Below are 15832 nucleotides of genomic sequence, written 5' to 3'. Positions count from 1 at the left end.
GCTGGAACAGGGAAAGAAAGGCGTTTACACAGCATGTATAACCGAGGCTTGATGGAAAAAACATACAATAATCCAAACAGGGTACAACTCTATCTGATCCCCTTACAGAGTAGAAAGGGGTGCTCAAAACTCCATTCACTTTAAGTAGACTTTATATATTAACTGAATGCAGGAGACAAATCTGGGCCCAAACCCAAAAGCACAAAGGGTGCAAAACAAATATCCCAGATCTGCATGATCAAGGCTTTCTCTTGGTCAAGGGAAATGAACCCAATATTCAAATCAAACATTTTTGAGACCTAAATTACATCCCATAGTAGGAAAAGATTATCAAAAATGGACCTGTTGGGGACAGAAAAGGTCAGATCAAGGATGCATGACCGAACTAATTACAGTTTTCAGTCTATTTGCCAAGGCTTTTGAAAAAAGTTTAGAGTTGGCACAAAGCAGAGACACAGGTCTCCAATTCTACATCTCCCCAAGGTTCCTCTTCTTATGCAACAGAGTAAGAACTGTTTGATATCTGAGTGGCAATATCATCTCTCTGATGCTTTTCTGAAAAACCTGGAGCAAGTCAGGCCCAGAAAAGGTCCAAAAGATCCTTAGCAAACTCAGTAGACAAACCATTAATACTAGGTGCCTTCCCTGGAGCAACGCCATTTAGGGCAGAAGTCAATTCTGAGAGTGTCAGCTCCTGTTCAAGTCTGTCCATGTCCAATGTTGAGATCCTAGAAAGATCCTCAAGGAGTCACTAAGTCTCAGATGGACATACAGTCTCCACCACATACATGTCTGAGAAAAAATCTACAGCAAAGCCCCTAAACCCCACAGGATATGAAAGCACTTGGCCTGATGTCATCTTAAAGTGGCCAATCATCTTCCACTCCACATGTTTTTTCCAGGTCAAAGAAAGACTGAGTAGGCACATCTATTTGAGAAAGGCCCTTAAATCGGGCCCTATCTTATTGTTATCTTTGCTATCTAACAGGTCCCACAAGAGCTGTTTTTTATATTTCAAGCTGTCATGCAATCCAGCATCAGTAATGCCATGAAAGGCTTTTTCAGATTCCACGATCCCCAACTCTAACTCCATATTCTGGTGAAGGCTCAGGTTTGTCTGCTATGTGTATTGCTGACAAAAACATTTAAAATTTACTTTACCCACCTCCCAGCATTGGTTCAAGGAGAGGAAAAGATCCTTTGAGGCAACCCAGGTTCCCCCAAAATGTGTCCTAAAAGTGAGCATCTTGTAGTATGCGAGTGTTAAAATGCCAGTATGATAACAGTTTTGCATAGAAGGAATAGACAACACAAATAAGACCAAACCATGATCTGAAATCCCAGTAGGGAGAATACAACTAGAAAGCAAATGAGAGAGATGAGTAAAAACATAAAAACGGTCCAAACAGGCTATAGAGAAAGAACTGGCACTAGCACTCAACAAGGTGTACTGCTGTGCGTAAGGGTGAAAAATTCACCACACATCAGTCAGGTCAGAAGGCTATAAAAGACTTGCAAGTTGCTGAGCAGGCAGTGGATGTGGTTCCAAATTCTTCCTATCCAATCGCTGCTTAAGAGTTCAATTAAAATCGCCCCGCAAAATTAAAATATCACTCGTCAAACAATTTGTCAAAAGAGCACCCACGCTCTGAAAAACACACACACAGTAGGAGCATAGACATTAAAACATTGACATTGCTCAAAAGTTGCTTGAACTGTCAATAAACAGCCAGAGATAACTTCCTGCACAACCACCAAATCAAGCTTCACCTTGTCCACAAAGAGAACGGCAACCCCTGCACTTAAAGCGGACCCATGGCTCAGAAAAATCTCTCCTCTCCAATCAGCAAGCTAATCAGTTTGGTTGCCTGCATCTGCATGAGTCTCTTGCAAAAATGAAATAACCACCTTTTTCTGGGACGGGTACTCAAAAAAGAGCCATATGTTTTTTTAATGTCCCCGCACCCATTCACATTCAGAGAGCCACATACAAAATTGTCCATCAGACCAGTATTCATAAAATTCAGACCAGAAAAAATAAGAAAAAGACAGACACAGAAACACCCCCTGAACACCTCAAACAAAATTACCAACTTCTCCAGTATCCATTAATCCCCAACATTTCCATTGTTCAAAGAGACACGCACTTTGGTCATCATTTTCTTTTCAATCTGTACCACTTCTGTTTGTTAAATTCAGACACAGAGATGCGTCTCACAGTAAACTGAGCAGACAACAAAAACAGGTTAAGGTCAGGAAACCAATCTGTCACCTCTACTCCATGTTTCCGCTTAGTCTCATCCAGAAACCCACCAATAGCATCTGAGGTATATACCTCTTTCAGGGAGTTCAGGACCCACAGAATCTGACTTCTTCATTCCCTACACACTCAGACTCAGAAGCCCTACCAACCTCAAGGGGGGGAACGTCAGACTGGAGGGAGGGGACTGCTGGGACTGAGGGGGCAAAACTACTATGTGAGAATTCTCCATGCCCCCAACCAAAGAACCACCGTCACCAGTGTGCTTCCCAACTGCACAGACCAAACTAGCCTGCTTTGCAGGACCTCAGAAACTGGAGCCTTCTCCACCTTCAGTAGCTGTTTTGTGCTGTAAGGCTTTGCCAGAAAGTCAGAATCCTCAGCCCAGGCCACGGATGCCATAGCAACAGGCTCAGACTGAGAGGCCACTGAGTCAGGAGCCACAGAACAAATAATACCATATTCCCAGGTTGTAAAGGGGGACTAGTTCCCCAGAATCAACATTCCCAGAGACACCTGGAGCTTGTTGGAACCCAGTCTCTGCCACAGCCACCTCATGCTGTGCTTTACTCTCAGAAACGCCCACATTCCCAGGCCTGGGGTGAACATTCCCGGGGCAGCCTGCCTCTTCTCAGGGCACTGATTAACTGAACGTGTCACCCTCCCACAACAAAAACAGGTCACGTTCTCAGTTACAACAAACACAATGTAGTCACTTTCCCCAATCCTATACTTCAGGGAAACTTTTACACTTACTATCTCATAAACCTGCCTATGAAGGACGAGACATGCTGAACCCCCAGGGTTCCTTTACAGCCCAAAGGAATCTTCCTAGAAGGGCTAGTAATAATCACCATAACTTGCCAGGTCTCTAGATAGTGACTTTAACTGCAAGTGTTCGGAGGGGCACAACAGGGACACACCCACCCCACAGAACAATCCTCTCCACAGCCACCTGCTCAACAAGGCTAAGCGAGGCAACAAACACAATAGTGTTGTTCATTCAGAAAGCAGTTCTCACATTTTTAAACCCAGTCACCTTCCCCAGAGCTAGAACATTCTACTCCACAGAGGCAGAGTCTGGAGCAAAATGCACAACCCATGATTATGGGTGAAGCCCTCAGGATCCACAACAATTTGAGGCCTCTTTCTCTTTGGCTGGCCATGTAAGCCCAGAGGGCAGACAAAAGCCTGCTAAAACAAAATAAGCCCTGAAATTATACCCACAACCACAAAACTAAAACACAAAAAAACCAAACCCCACTTGCCCAACAGAAAGAAATAGAGAAAACAGCAAAGCACACCCACTCTCAGACATGTTCCCAAACACTTCCACAATCCTCTAAGCAAATAGTCCAGTGGTTAGGGCACTTATGTGGGAGATGGGGGACCCTGAATCCAGACCCCCTTCTTCAACCCTCTCTCATTATTTAGCCACAGTGGAATAGCTTAAACGGGAGAGATAGAGGGAGCCCCACATCAGAATATCCCATAGCTCAGTGGTTGCAGTAGCTAGAAAACACTTGTTCAAATCCTTTTGTCCCACCTACCAGATCCAGTCCTATATGTGACTTACGTCCACAAATGCCTATCTGTCCCAACTGATTAATCACTCTGGGGCTTAGTTGGGAGATAGGCATCCAGATGCCTAGAGGGGTTCAGCAGTGTGCATGCTCAGAGGTAGAACCATAGGCACCTAGGGAATTTTTACTTTGAAAACTTAGGCCTCTACAGGGTTTGGCAGGAGTTTTGTGGATTTCACTGGAGCCAAAACTGTGACCTACGTGCCTAAACCTGAGACTTAGGTGCAGATCTAGGTCTATGTTGCCAAAAAGATATTAACAAGCTGAAGGCTGTTCAGAGAAGAATAACAAAAATAATCAGGAAACTGGAAGGGATGACTGTCGAAGAACAATAAAAAGAGCTACATATGTCTGTCTTTCCTAAGAGATTAATAAAGAGGAACATGCTAAGAATCAACACATATTTCAAAAGAGAAAAATCATGTAGGCCCTTTTCCTGCCCTGTACAGATGAGGAGTCCTGTGTGTATTAACATAAGGTAAAAAGTGATGAGCTGGACAGAGAGCACAGGGTACTTCTAGCCTTCAGTAATGAGATGTTACTGTGCAGCTGCCAAGCTCCTCAGGCCTTGCAGCAGAAGTGAGGCCTAAGAAGGGAGTGAATATTTAAGAGCCTTACAGATATATTGAGGATCAAACTTAGGCCTTGTCTTTACATAAAAGTTGTATCAATTTAATAAAATTGGTTTAGAAACTAATTAGGTTGAATTGGTGCAATCCTCTTATGTGGACACTCTTGAATCAGTATAAAGAAATTTTATATTAATTTAAAAGCACCCTGAAACTGATTTACAAGGGTCCACACAAGGGAATTGCACTGATTGAATAAAGACGTGTCTAAAATGAGTTAGTTAAACTATTATAACTTCTGTGTGTAGACAAGGCCTAAAACTCATGTCGTTTTTGAAATGCTCATTCTCCATCCATACTCCACCTCTTTTTTTTTTAACCTTGAGCTCTTAAGAGTAAGGGAAAAGCTGCATAAGGGACCTCACACACTTTTCCAAGACAAAGGATCACACTTACAGCTTAAACATACTTACCCCAAGTAGCCTCCACATGTGCTGGAGTGAAACAAACTTACATTCCCTGCTGTTCACCATGTAAGGATTTGCAAGATCAAGAGGTGTGATACACAGGTATATAACTAGGCAAAATGGCATGAAATTAAGAAAGGGAAAAATTTGGCTGAATCTCAGGAAAATCTTCCTGACAATGTGATGTATGATGCTGTAGACCAGTCTCCCAGGAGAAGTTGTGGGAGCCCTATCACTTGGGACTTTTAAACTAGACTGGGAGAAAATACTAGAAATGTGTCTTGGGGAACAATCCTGCCTTGGCTCCTGGGAGATGGATTGGATGATCTCATAGATTTTTTTTTTAATCTCTTGTTCTTTGCTCAATATTTCAAGCCCAGCCTATCGCTTAGATATTAAGATGATAGGTAGTTTACAAATAACTAGGTGTTCAGTTGTTCTGTGTAGGGCCAGGTAAGGAGCAGTGCAGAATTACTTCACCACATGGTGAGTTCCAAGAGGCAAAGCAGCTTTAGCAGACTAGAAAATCTGGCGATATGTGTTTGTACAGTGCCTAGCACAATCAGGCTGTGATCGGACTGGGGCTTTTGGACACTACCATAAATAATAATAATATTAGACTGCCTCCTCTCAGGCAATCCTAGCTCATATTAGAGAATTATATTGCAACCCAGCACACCTCAAGTATTCCCAATCTAATCAAATGCATCAATCCCACCTAAGATATCTCTGACTTTAAACACATTTTTGGGGGATAATGGAATTCCATCTTATTCAAGAGAGGCAAAGTGATAATATTGTATATTTTTGTTCCAGTACTGAGGGAAGAAATTGTTTGATTCTTTTTAAAGAATTAAACCACCACCTTCTTCATATATGAATCAGAGACTCAGTATACAGCTTGGCCTCCTAGGGAGTTCCCCCAACAAACAGATCACACTAGTCAGCCAAAAGCAGACATAGTGACCTAGGAAACCAAAAATCAGCAAAAATCTCTGCTGTTTCTGCAGCTGCCTATGGTGAAAAGGAGCCATCTCGATGCCAGAAGGAGATAATCCGCTGACAGCCGGTTATGCTAGTAAAGATGAATAAACACAAGCTATTCGATCCCCTCCAAGGACTCCACAGTAGAGAGGGAGTGATGCGCAACAGTTCCTATCCCTAAGCTCTTTACAAATAGTAGGGAAACATTTGTTTCTTGGGAATAATTAATTTTTTTCCAGTTATGGTTAAAAATAGAATTGAGAACGAGGGGGGAGTGATATTGTGGCACTCTGAGAACTTTTCCCTACTATGTATGGTAATTATTTTATCTCCATGCAGGCAAACAGAGTTTAGGGGGTTTTGATTTCTCCATCAAGGCTAATATTTCTACCAAAGACTTATCTTCTATGTCAGGAAGGAACTCCCCAAAGATTTTTTAACTCTTGAATGAATGCCCCCAAAATACCCATTGATATAATTACTGTCTGACCCACTCTTGTCATGCTAGATTCTGCTCTCTGCTGTAACTGTGGGAGAAAGACAAGTATCTTGTGCAGACACTATGTGACAATCTCCACAATCGCTTTACAACAGAAAAAGTTAGGTGCCTAGGAAATTAAAAATTATATATTTATCAAATCATAATATTACGTAACCTTTATCACCATCATTTTATGATTGTTTTAACTTGTGTTGTTTTGTCTCAGGAAGGCTATTTTACTGCATATTTCCATCTGCCCAAACCTACATTCCTGTTGAAGGAATGTGACATCTGCTTGCTTTCATTACCTAGGGTCACATATTCAAGATAATAAAGGGTATTTGCAGAGGGGTAACTTCTCAATCATTTTTAATAGCTGGTATAGCAAATTAGACTGGCTCCTATTTCTCTCTGTAATTGTCCCTTTCATTTTGTGTACTCTCAATAATTATATTTTAGCAATACTTAGCACTTTTATATATTTTACATAGACTTATATACTCATAGACTTTAAGATCAAAAGGGACCATCATGATCATCTAGTCTGACCTCTTGCACAATGTTGGCCACAGAACCTTACCCACCCACTCCTGAAATAAACCCCTAATCTCTGTCTGAGTTACTGAAGTCCTCAAATCATGATTTAAAGACATAAAGTTACAGAGAATTCACCATTTACACTACTTTAAACCTGCAAGTGACCTGTTCCCCATGCTGCAGAGGACGGCAAAAACCCACCAGGGTCTCTGCCAATCTGACCAGGGGGGTCATCCGAAGAAGTGGGCTGTAGTCCACGAAAGCTTATGCTCTAATAAATTTGTTAGTCTCTAAGGTGCCACAAGTACTCCTGTTCTTCTTTTGACCAGGGGGAAAATTCCTTCCTGACTCCAAATATGGCAATCAGTTAGACCCTGAGCATGTGGGCACCTTCCAGCCAGACACCTGGGAAAGAATTCTCTTTAGTAACTCAGAGCCCTCTCCATCTAGTGCCCTATCACCAGCCATTGGACATATTTGCTGCTACCAGTCACAGATGGGCTACATGCCATTGTAGGCAGCCTCAACATACCATTCTCTTCATAAACTTATGAAGCTCAGTCTTGAAACAAGTTAGAATTTTTTGCCTCCATTGCTCCCCTTGGAAGGTTGTTCCAGAACTTCACTCCTATGATGGTTACAAATCTTCTTCTAATATCAAGCCTAAACTTGTTGATGGCCACTTTATATCCATTTGTTCTTGTGTCAACACTGGCGCTTAACTTAAATAACTCCTCTCCCTCCCTGGTATTTATCTCTATGATGTATTTATAGAGAGCAATCATATTTCCCCTCAGCTTTCTTTTGGTTAGGCTAAACAAGCCAAGCTCTTTGAGTCTCCTTGCATAAGGTAGGTTTAACATTCCTTAGATCATCCTAATAGCCCTTTTCTGCACCTGTTCCAGTTTGAATTCATCTTTATTAAACATGGGAGACCAGAATTGCACACAGTATCCCAAATGAAGTCTTACCAGTGCCTTGTATAATGATACTAACACTTTACTGTCTCAACTGGAAATACCTCATCTGTTGCATCCTAGGACTACCTTAGCCTTTGTCATGGCCACAAGACGTTGGTGGCTCATAGTCATCCTGTGATCAACCAATACATCTAAGTCTTTCTCCTCCTCTGTCACTTCCAATTGATATGGCCCCAGCATATAGCAAAAATTCTTGTTGTTAGTCCCTAAATGCATGACCTTGCTCTATTAAATTTCATCCCATTTCTATTACTCCAGTTCTTCTTGTATGACATTCCAGTCCTCCTCCATGTGGGCAGTACCTTCCAACTTTGTGTCATCTACAAATTTTATTAGCACACTCCCACTTTTTGTGCCAATGTCAGTACTAAAAATGTTAAATAAGATTGGTTCCAAGACCTATCACTGACGAACTCTAATAGTAACCTCCCTCCAGCCTGATAGTTCACCTTTCTGTATGACCTGGTATAGTTTCCCTTTTAACCAGTTCATTATCAACCTTTCAGTTCTCATATTGATCCCCATCTTCTCCAATTTAACTAATAGTTTCCCATGTGGAACTGTATCAAATGCCTTACTGAAATCCAGGTTAGATTAGATATACTGCATTTCCTTTATCTAAAATATCAGTTATCTTCTCAAAGAAGGCGATCATGTTGGTCAGGCACAATCTGCCTTTTGTAAAACATTATATTTTATCCTAATTACTGTTAACATCTATGTCCTTAACTACTTTCTCTTTCAAAAAGTGTACATCTGCAAAGCAGTTTACAAACGTTAACTAATTCATGTACTACTTTGTTGGGATTGTTGTAAATGTAACCTTGAGAAGATGGCACTTTTGGATATGTTATCATATATAAGACAGCAGAGATCCTCAGACTTTTTCAGAGTGTAGGACTACATTTGAATAAAGTCATGTGTTGAACAACCTCTCCCTCTATTATTCCCATCACCCATTCTCCACTCCTATTTCCCATTCATGATCCGATAACACTTCTGTTGTCACTAAAGCAATTGTTTTCATGGAAAAGTAGTATTAGGAAAGTATTTGACAGTTATTAACTGCCATCAATGCAATTAGTCATTTGTCTTCCATTTAGAAGAATTTATCCACACTGTCTGCATTTGCTCTTCATTTCACACCCCCCCCCGCATCCATTTTGTTCCTCTTTCTCTCTTCCTATTCCTCTATATATACTTCTCTGCTACCTAGTCCCCTTCTCCTCCTCCAGGCTTCCCTGCCACTTAATTCCTTTCTCCCTTGGATATGCTGACTCACTGCCTGTTCCCTTCTCCCTTGGACACACATTTCATGCTCACAGCTGTCAGCTCCAGTCCCTGCCAGTAGTTCCTAATTCCCCCTACTGCTCCTCTGCGAAGCAATGCTCTAGTTGAGGCCGATAGTTTGATTCCTACTTGTTTCCAGATTCTTTGCAATGAAGAGCCTGGATGCTCAGGCTGGCATAAAAGCAGATTCAAATCAGATTGATCTAGCACCAATAACAAGATAGCTCTTTGCAAAACACCAGCAAGTGCTCAATGGAGCACCAATGCTTTCACAGATCAGAACTTGGGAACTTCTGTCATAAAGCAATCAACATTTTCTGATGCAGCTTGTCCCTTAATTCCAGGAAATATTGTTTTGGAGACTGGAAGTACGTTGACATCAATTGAGTTTGTAAGAGTTAATGGGTAACAAATTATGCAAGGCCTTCAAACAGCACTATCCATATTTCTTAGTATGAGTTACTACTTTTTAATAAAAAGGTTGTCTTCCATTTCCATAAATATAAAGAGAATATTAGTGCAGTGTAGTATACTTTTAATTTTCGTGAGGTATAGATAGCATGTAACTAGGGAGTCATAGAATGAAGCCAATTATATAGTGTAGGCAAATATAAACAGAGTAGAAACTTCTTATACTGATTTTTTTCAAAGAACAACTTCACTACTGACCAAATCTTACTCAATTTACTCATGGAAATAGTCTGATTGACTTCACTCATGTGAATAAGGTGAGCAGGATTTAGCTCTATAACGGGAAATGGAGTTTGCACTTTGCAGTGTATTGAAATCATTTGAGACTTTCATTCTATTCACTGCAGTATATCCAAACTAATGAATAGTGGATCTAATAGAATCAAATCTGAGTGCCTTACAACATTCTGGAAGAAGTGGGTTTCTTAATTCCTTTCAGTCAGTGGCAATTTGGTTTTGGTTGGGAAAGCTAGATGCAAGAGGTTAATAAATGTGTTAACATTACCTATACATCTTTTTCAGTTGCAAAACATGGATGTGTCTACATTACTATTATTAATTATTATTTCTGAAAACCCAAAAACATGCTCAGGCAACCTTAACTGCGGCATTTACTAACTACTGCGTGATTGACTTTGCAATCTTAATAACATTCTTATAATATAGGCTTTTAATGGAATATAGTAAAAATAAATGATAAATGAAATTATATGGGTGTAGTCATACTTATATATACACATATATTATGACTATGCCCATATTATTTTATAGTGCAGTTCTATTATGAAACTTGACTAAGTAAAAAGACACATTTTTACTTAATGGATTTCCTCCCTATATGTATTTAGTTCTATCACCTTTTCTCTGAAATCCCTGATTTCCACTTTGCTTCTTTCCAGTCGGTCCCAAATGCAACTACTAAAATTATCTTCTTTGCCCATATATCAGACCATGTTATGCCTCTCTTTGAATCCCTCCAATGGACTGACCACCCCTCCTCCCTGGTGGATTATATTTAAACTTCAAGGACCTGCACAGTAGTGTTCCATTTTACATCTTAGATTTTGTTGATCATGTTTCCCATAACTTCTGTCATTTAATCAGTGAAGCTAAAGTCATTGCACCTTTGGTATCCTTCTCACATTTCCTGTCTCTGCCCATCTTCTGTGCTGATTCTTGTTAATGGAATGACCCTCCAATCCCAGATACCAAGGTAATGGATGACGTATAAAAACTGTAATTTGACATACTTCTTCCATGAGGCTTTCATACACTAAACTGTATCAACTTTCTTCTTGCCCAAACATTATATCAGAGAAGGAGAGATACAGAGATTGAGATAAAATTAATGGCCTAGGTTTTCAAAACTGGGAGCCTGAACTTAGACTCTGAAGACCATAGTTAGGCACTTAAATAAAAGTGGCCTGATTTTTAGTTGCTCATTACATTTGAAAATCAAGCCATTTAGTCAGGCACCCAGTTGTAGAATTTAGGAGCTTTACTTTAGGCACACATTTTTGGAAACTTTGGTCAACATTAATATTTAAAGTAGTTAAAAATACTAAGTTATCACCATCCTCTGAATTTTCCAGTGCATCTTGTTTTCTCTGTATCTTTTTTTTTTAATTGTAAGCTCCCCAAGCAGGGTTTGTGTTTTTATTTGCATTTTGTATAGTGCCAAGCATATTGCCAGTGCTTAACAAATGGAATAGTAATAGAATGTGCTGTACTGTCTGTTGGTGTTGTTTCCTGTGTATGTATTTTATTGTTTGTAGACGGGGTAATTTTCCCATGTGTGTTGTTTACTTGTTGATATGTCTATTGCTGTTGTTTGTTTGTTGAGATGGTTATCTGCCTGTGTACAGAATCTGACCGTTAGTGACATGTGTCTTTGGTTTACTGATGTGGCCTTCTGCTTGTTTATGTAGCTTATAATGTGCTGATGTGATCTTGTATAAAAGATGTCATTTTCACTTTTGTGAGCGCTTCAAAACTCATGAAATGATTTTATTCGCAATCATTGCATTTCCCTCTCTGTCACCCCTGTTGAACTTTTTAAATGTAGAGGAGAGGGATCAGATCAGTCTATTGATGGGATCTGGAAGAATGCTGTTTGCAGGATATGGGATGCACCATGATCATCAATTAGCCTCCCTACTACCAGTAGCAACATGTACTGTGATAACTAATGCTACAAAATTAGTTGAATGGTCTGAAATTTTGTTGTTTAATAAACACTAAAATTGGGTGTTGGATGCCCCCTTTCTCCACACAATGGCAATTGTTAATATGGTTTATTTCATACCTCAGGCTTAAAAAGTGAATAGTTATTCACTGAAATATTTCAAATCTTTGCAAATAGGCTATATTTAATTGTAATTGTAAACAGTGTATGGGGTTGTATGCAGGCTTATCCAGCATAGCCTAAGAGTCCTAGGCAATGTCTCCCTTATGGTTGACCAGATCTTCCTAAAAATATCATCTTGATTACTAAGGGCAGATGACACTGCCTAGATCTTGTTAGTCCTTTGCTATTTGTTGGAAGGTACTGGAACCACCATACTATGTGTATTTCCATATGTATTAAGGATTCATTTATATGGTGAAAGATATTCCCTAGGTGACCCAGAAGTTGCAGATTTGATACAGAATTACTGGGTGAAATTCTATGGCTTGTGTCACACAGGTCAGACTAGATTAACATAATGGTCCCTTCTGGCCTTAATATCTAACACTCTGTTAGTACATATTATCCTAGAATATTCAGCCAATTTCATTGCTTCACTAAGCATTCCAACACCTCCTGTAGGAAAATAAATGGCACCTACTGTAACTGAACTACTAACAGATTGAGAGAGGGGCTTCTGAGAGGCTGTCTCAGAAAAATCTGCGAGACAAGGTTTAGGGTGAGAAACCTTGTGGAATTTTCTTAAAATCATTGCTTTAAGGTTGAGATATCCCTCCTGCAGAAATGGCCCACATATCCCACGGGTCTGCCCAGATACCGTGAATCCACACGCATAGGCACATTATTCCATTGGATTTGCATTGGTAGGACTTCCTCAACCTGCCACTACCCCACAAGGGGAGGGACAAACCAAAGGTAGCTCAGCCTCAGGCTGCATTACCTTTTTAGCAAGAATACTGTACTGCTAGTTGCCAGGGGGTACCTCCTGGCTCCACTCAAGCTCTCTTAGTCACACATAGATCCTCAGAAACACAAGGATATGAGTGCAGTGGAGGCGGATGACCTGCCCTCTGACTGGGAAGGGGAAGATTTGTATGCAAAGGCAACCCTTTGCATGAATCCTTGTGAGATAATCCCACACACAAAATATAGAGATGGAAAAGTCTAGATGTTCCCAAACGTTTTGTCTTGTGAATGCTGCCCTTCCCCCTCATGGTTATATAGACCATGTCCCCTCACATGCATAATCACATAACATACCTGTCAGCTGATATAGAAAAATAACATTAGGAGAGTGTTTAATATATTCTAGCTTATTTTAATGCAGTTTAGCCACTGGAAATTAGGAGGAAAGTGCCACATGATCAGCCAGCTCTCCAGAGACTAAAAGCTAGTTCTCCATGGTCCGCAGTTTGGGAACCTCTATTGTCAACTCCTTTAATGAGGTTCATTGCAAGATTTCTCTCTACAGTATACTAAATAGTGCTTTCTCCAATCTTGCTTTAAATGTCCCAAGCATCAGCACTATTCTATTATTACCTAGAAGAGGGAGAGAGAGTGACAGTGGCATGAGATCATGTAATTTTTATAATTTTTTAAAAGTAAATATTGATAAATTGATTTTCACCGATACTTCCATATTAATGTTTCATCTTCTTAATGGTGATGTTGCCTTCCAATCTTCTTGGTTTCTGCCAAACTGATAGGAAGACACTTAAATATGAAAAGCAATGTCATTGGGACCAATTGTTCATATATGTTTTGAGCCAAACCTCAGTGAGATCAAAGATAATCTTTCCTTTGACTTCCATGGGCTTTAGATCAGGCCCATGTATTGCAGAGCTTTTAGGAAATATACTTGGAAGGGAATTTGACTGATTACATTATATCTTTGACATTTACCAGAGAAAGTGTAATATTTGTATGGATTGAAATTTGAATTTTAACGAACATCAATAACACTTTACTTCGGTGTGTGTGTGGGAATATTCTCTTGTACACTAATTGAGAAAACAGCCACCAAGTGTTCTTTTAAAGTTTCAGATAAATGCTTTCTGGGGTGGCTATGCTGCCACTGCAAAGGAGACACACCAGGTATATGTATGTGGGCACAATATTCCATAATAATCAGTTTGTTTAAAACCGTCTCTGGATACCTGGGGGTATAATCAGCTCTTACCACATGCATGAAGCCACCATTGGTGCTCCTGGGAATCATACTCAGACATCCATGACAGATTCTACTGTTTATAGTTTAATTTACATATCTAGTTATGAGGTTGATGAGATCATTTTAATTTTTAAATCACAGATTTAAAAGCAGGAATGACATTGCAAATTCTTAATACACTCAGTTACACTTCTGATAATCAGTATCTGTGGATTACCTGTTCTGTTCATTCCCTCTGGGGGGACCTGGCATTGGCCACTGTCGAAAGACAGGATACTGGGCTAGATGGACCGTTGGTCTGACCCAGTATGGCTGTTCTGATGTTCTATGTTTAGAAGGTTGGGGTTATGAATGTAGAATGGTCACATAGTCTGTGTGAGGAGACCCTATTAAGGAGATTAAAATCATTATTTCTAGATATTCATTAAGGTATTGAATATGTATGACCTCAATGCCACACAATATTTATATTCTACCTATGGGTAATTTTCAAGTACATGTAAATGTTCTTTGGTGGACTTTGTCCAATTTCCTTAATTTACAAGGATAAACTAATTACTAGAATCTCATTCATTTCTACACAATATAACTTATTCAAACTGCATATAACAGAGTAAACCCACTAACCATATATTTCACCATCACTAGATTTTTTTTAATTCACAAAATATAGATAAAATGTAGTGCCCTTCATACAGAATTCTAAACAGAACCAAACACAAGAGTCAAAATGAGCCCAAGCCTATTTTTAGAGTACACTGACTCACTTTTTACCAAAGCTTTTACACAATAACTGAAGATAATTATTAAGTATACACATTAACTAAAGACACTTGCTCTGATCTACAGGGTCTGAACACCCACAACTTGTGCTGATGTCAATGCAAGTCACTGAGTGTTAGGTATCTACTCTATAGCTATGCCGCTGTAGCGCCATAGTGTAGACACTTGCAACAGCGATGGAAGGTTTTTCAGTTGCTGTACTTAATCCACTGCTCCAAGAGGCAGTAGCTAGGTTGACAGAATTCTTCTACTGATCTAGTGGTGTCTATACTGGGGCTTAGGTCACCTTAACTACATCTCTGAGGGGTGTGAATTCTTCCTACCCCTGAGCGACACGCCCAGGTTGATCTAAGTTTTAGGTGTAGATCAGACATTATGTCCCTTTAAAAGTCCCAGGCCAGGCCAAGTAAATTGAGGTAGCTGAACTTAAGAGAGGTTAAGAGCAGGCTCCAATATGGTCAACCCATCTGAATATTAAGTGCTGTATTTGTTTGTTATAGATAGCATAAACTGAAGAGGGAAGTGTATAAAGTAAAATACAAATATTTATTTAAAATGGATAGTTTAATAAACATATTATATATTATTTAACATATGATATGTTCCACTCACTATACAATAATCTAGGTCATATGCTGCAATGGCTATCAAGACTTTTGTGGCAGTCACAAGCATTTGGCTTCACCTGTTGATTCTCAAGACATCCAAGCAATGCCAATACTGTATCCACTGTAAAAAACAAAACAAAAACAATATAGCTTGGTATGTTCTTCTATGTATTCATCTTTTAGTATTGCTAACCCCAAGCATTCAAAAATCATGTCAAGACCCCCAAAATCACATGGTTATTTAAAAAAATTGGGGGTATTTTTATTTGCCTACTGTTTGAGCCTTTAGGTTAAGGTTAGGTGTTCAAGCTTGTATCCACAACCCCACAGGCTAGAAACATACTTAAAAATAAACAAAAGCTGATATTCTCTCATCATCACATGACTCAAGAAGTGAGGGCTTTAAGAAATGTCGGGAGACTCATGATTAAATCATAAGTTGACAACACCAGAAACTGACT

The sequence above is a fragment of the Malaclemys terrapin genome, chromosome 4, assembly GCF_027887155.1.
Source record: "Malaclemys terrapin pileata isolate rMalTer1 chromosome 4, rMalTer1.hap1, whole genome shotgun sequence".
Taxonomy (NCBI): domain Eukaryota; kingdom Metazoa; phylum Chordata; order Testudines; family Emydidae; genus Malaclemys; species Malaclemys terrapin.
Note: the sequence above shows the minus strand (reverse complement) of the source record.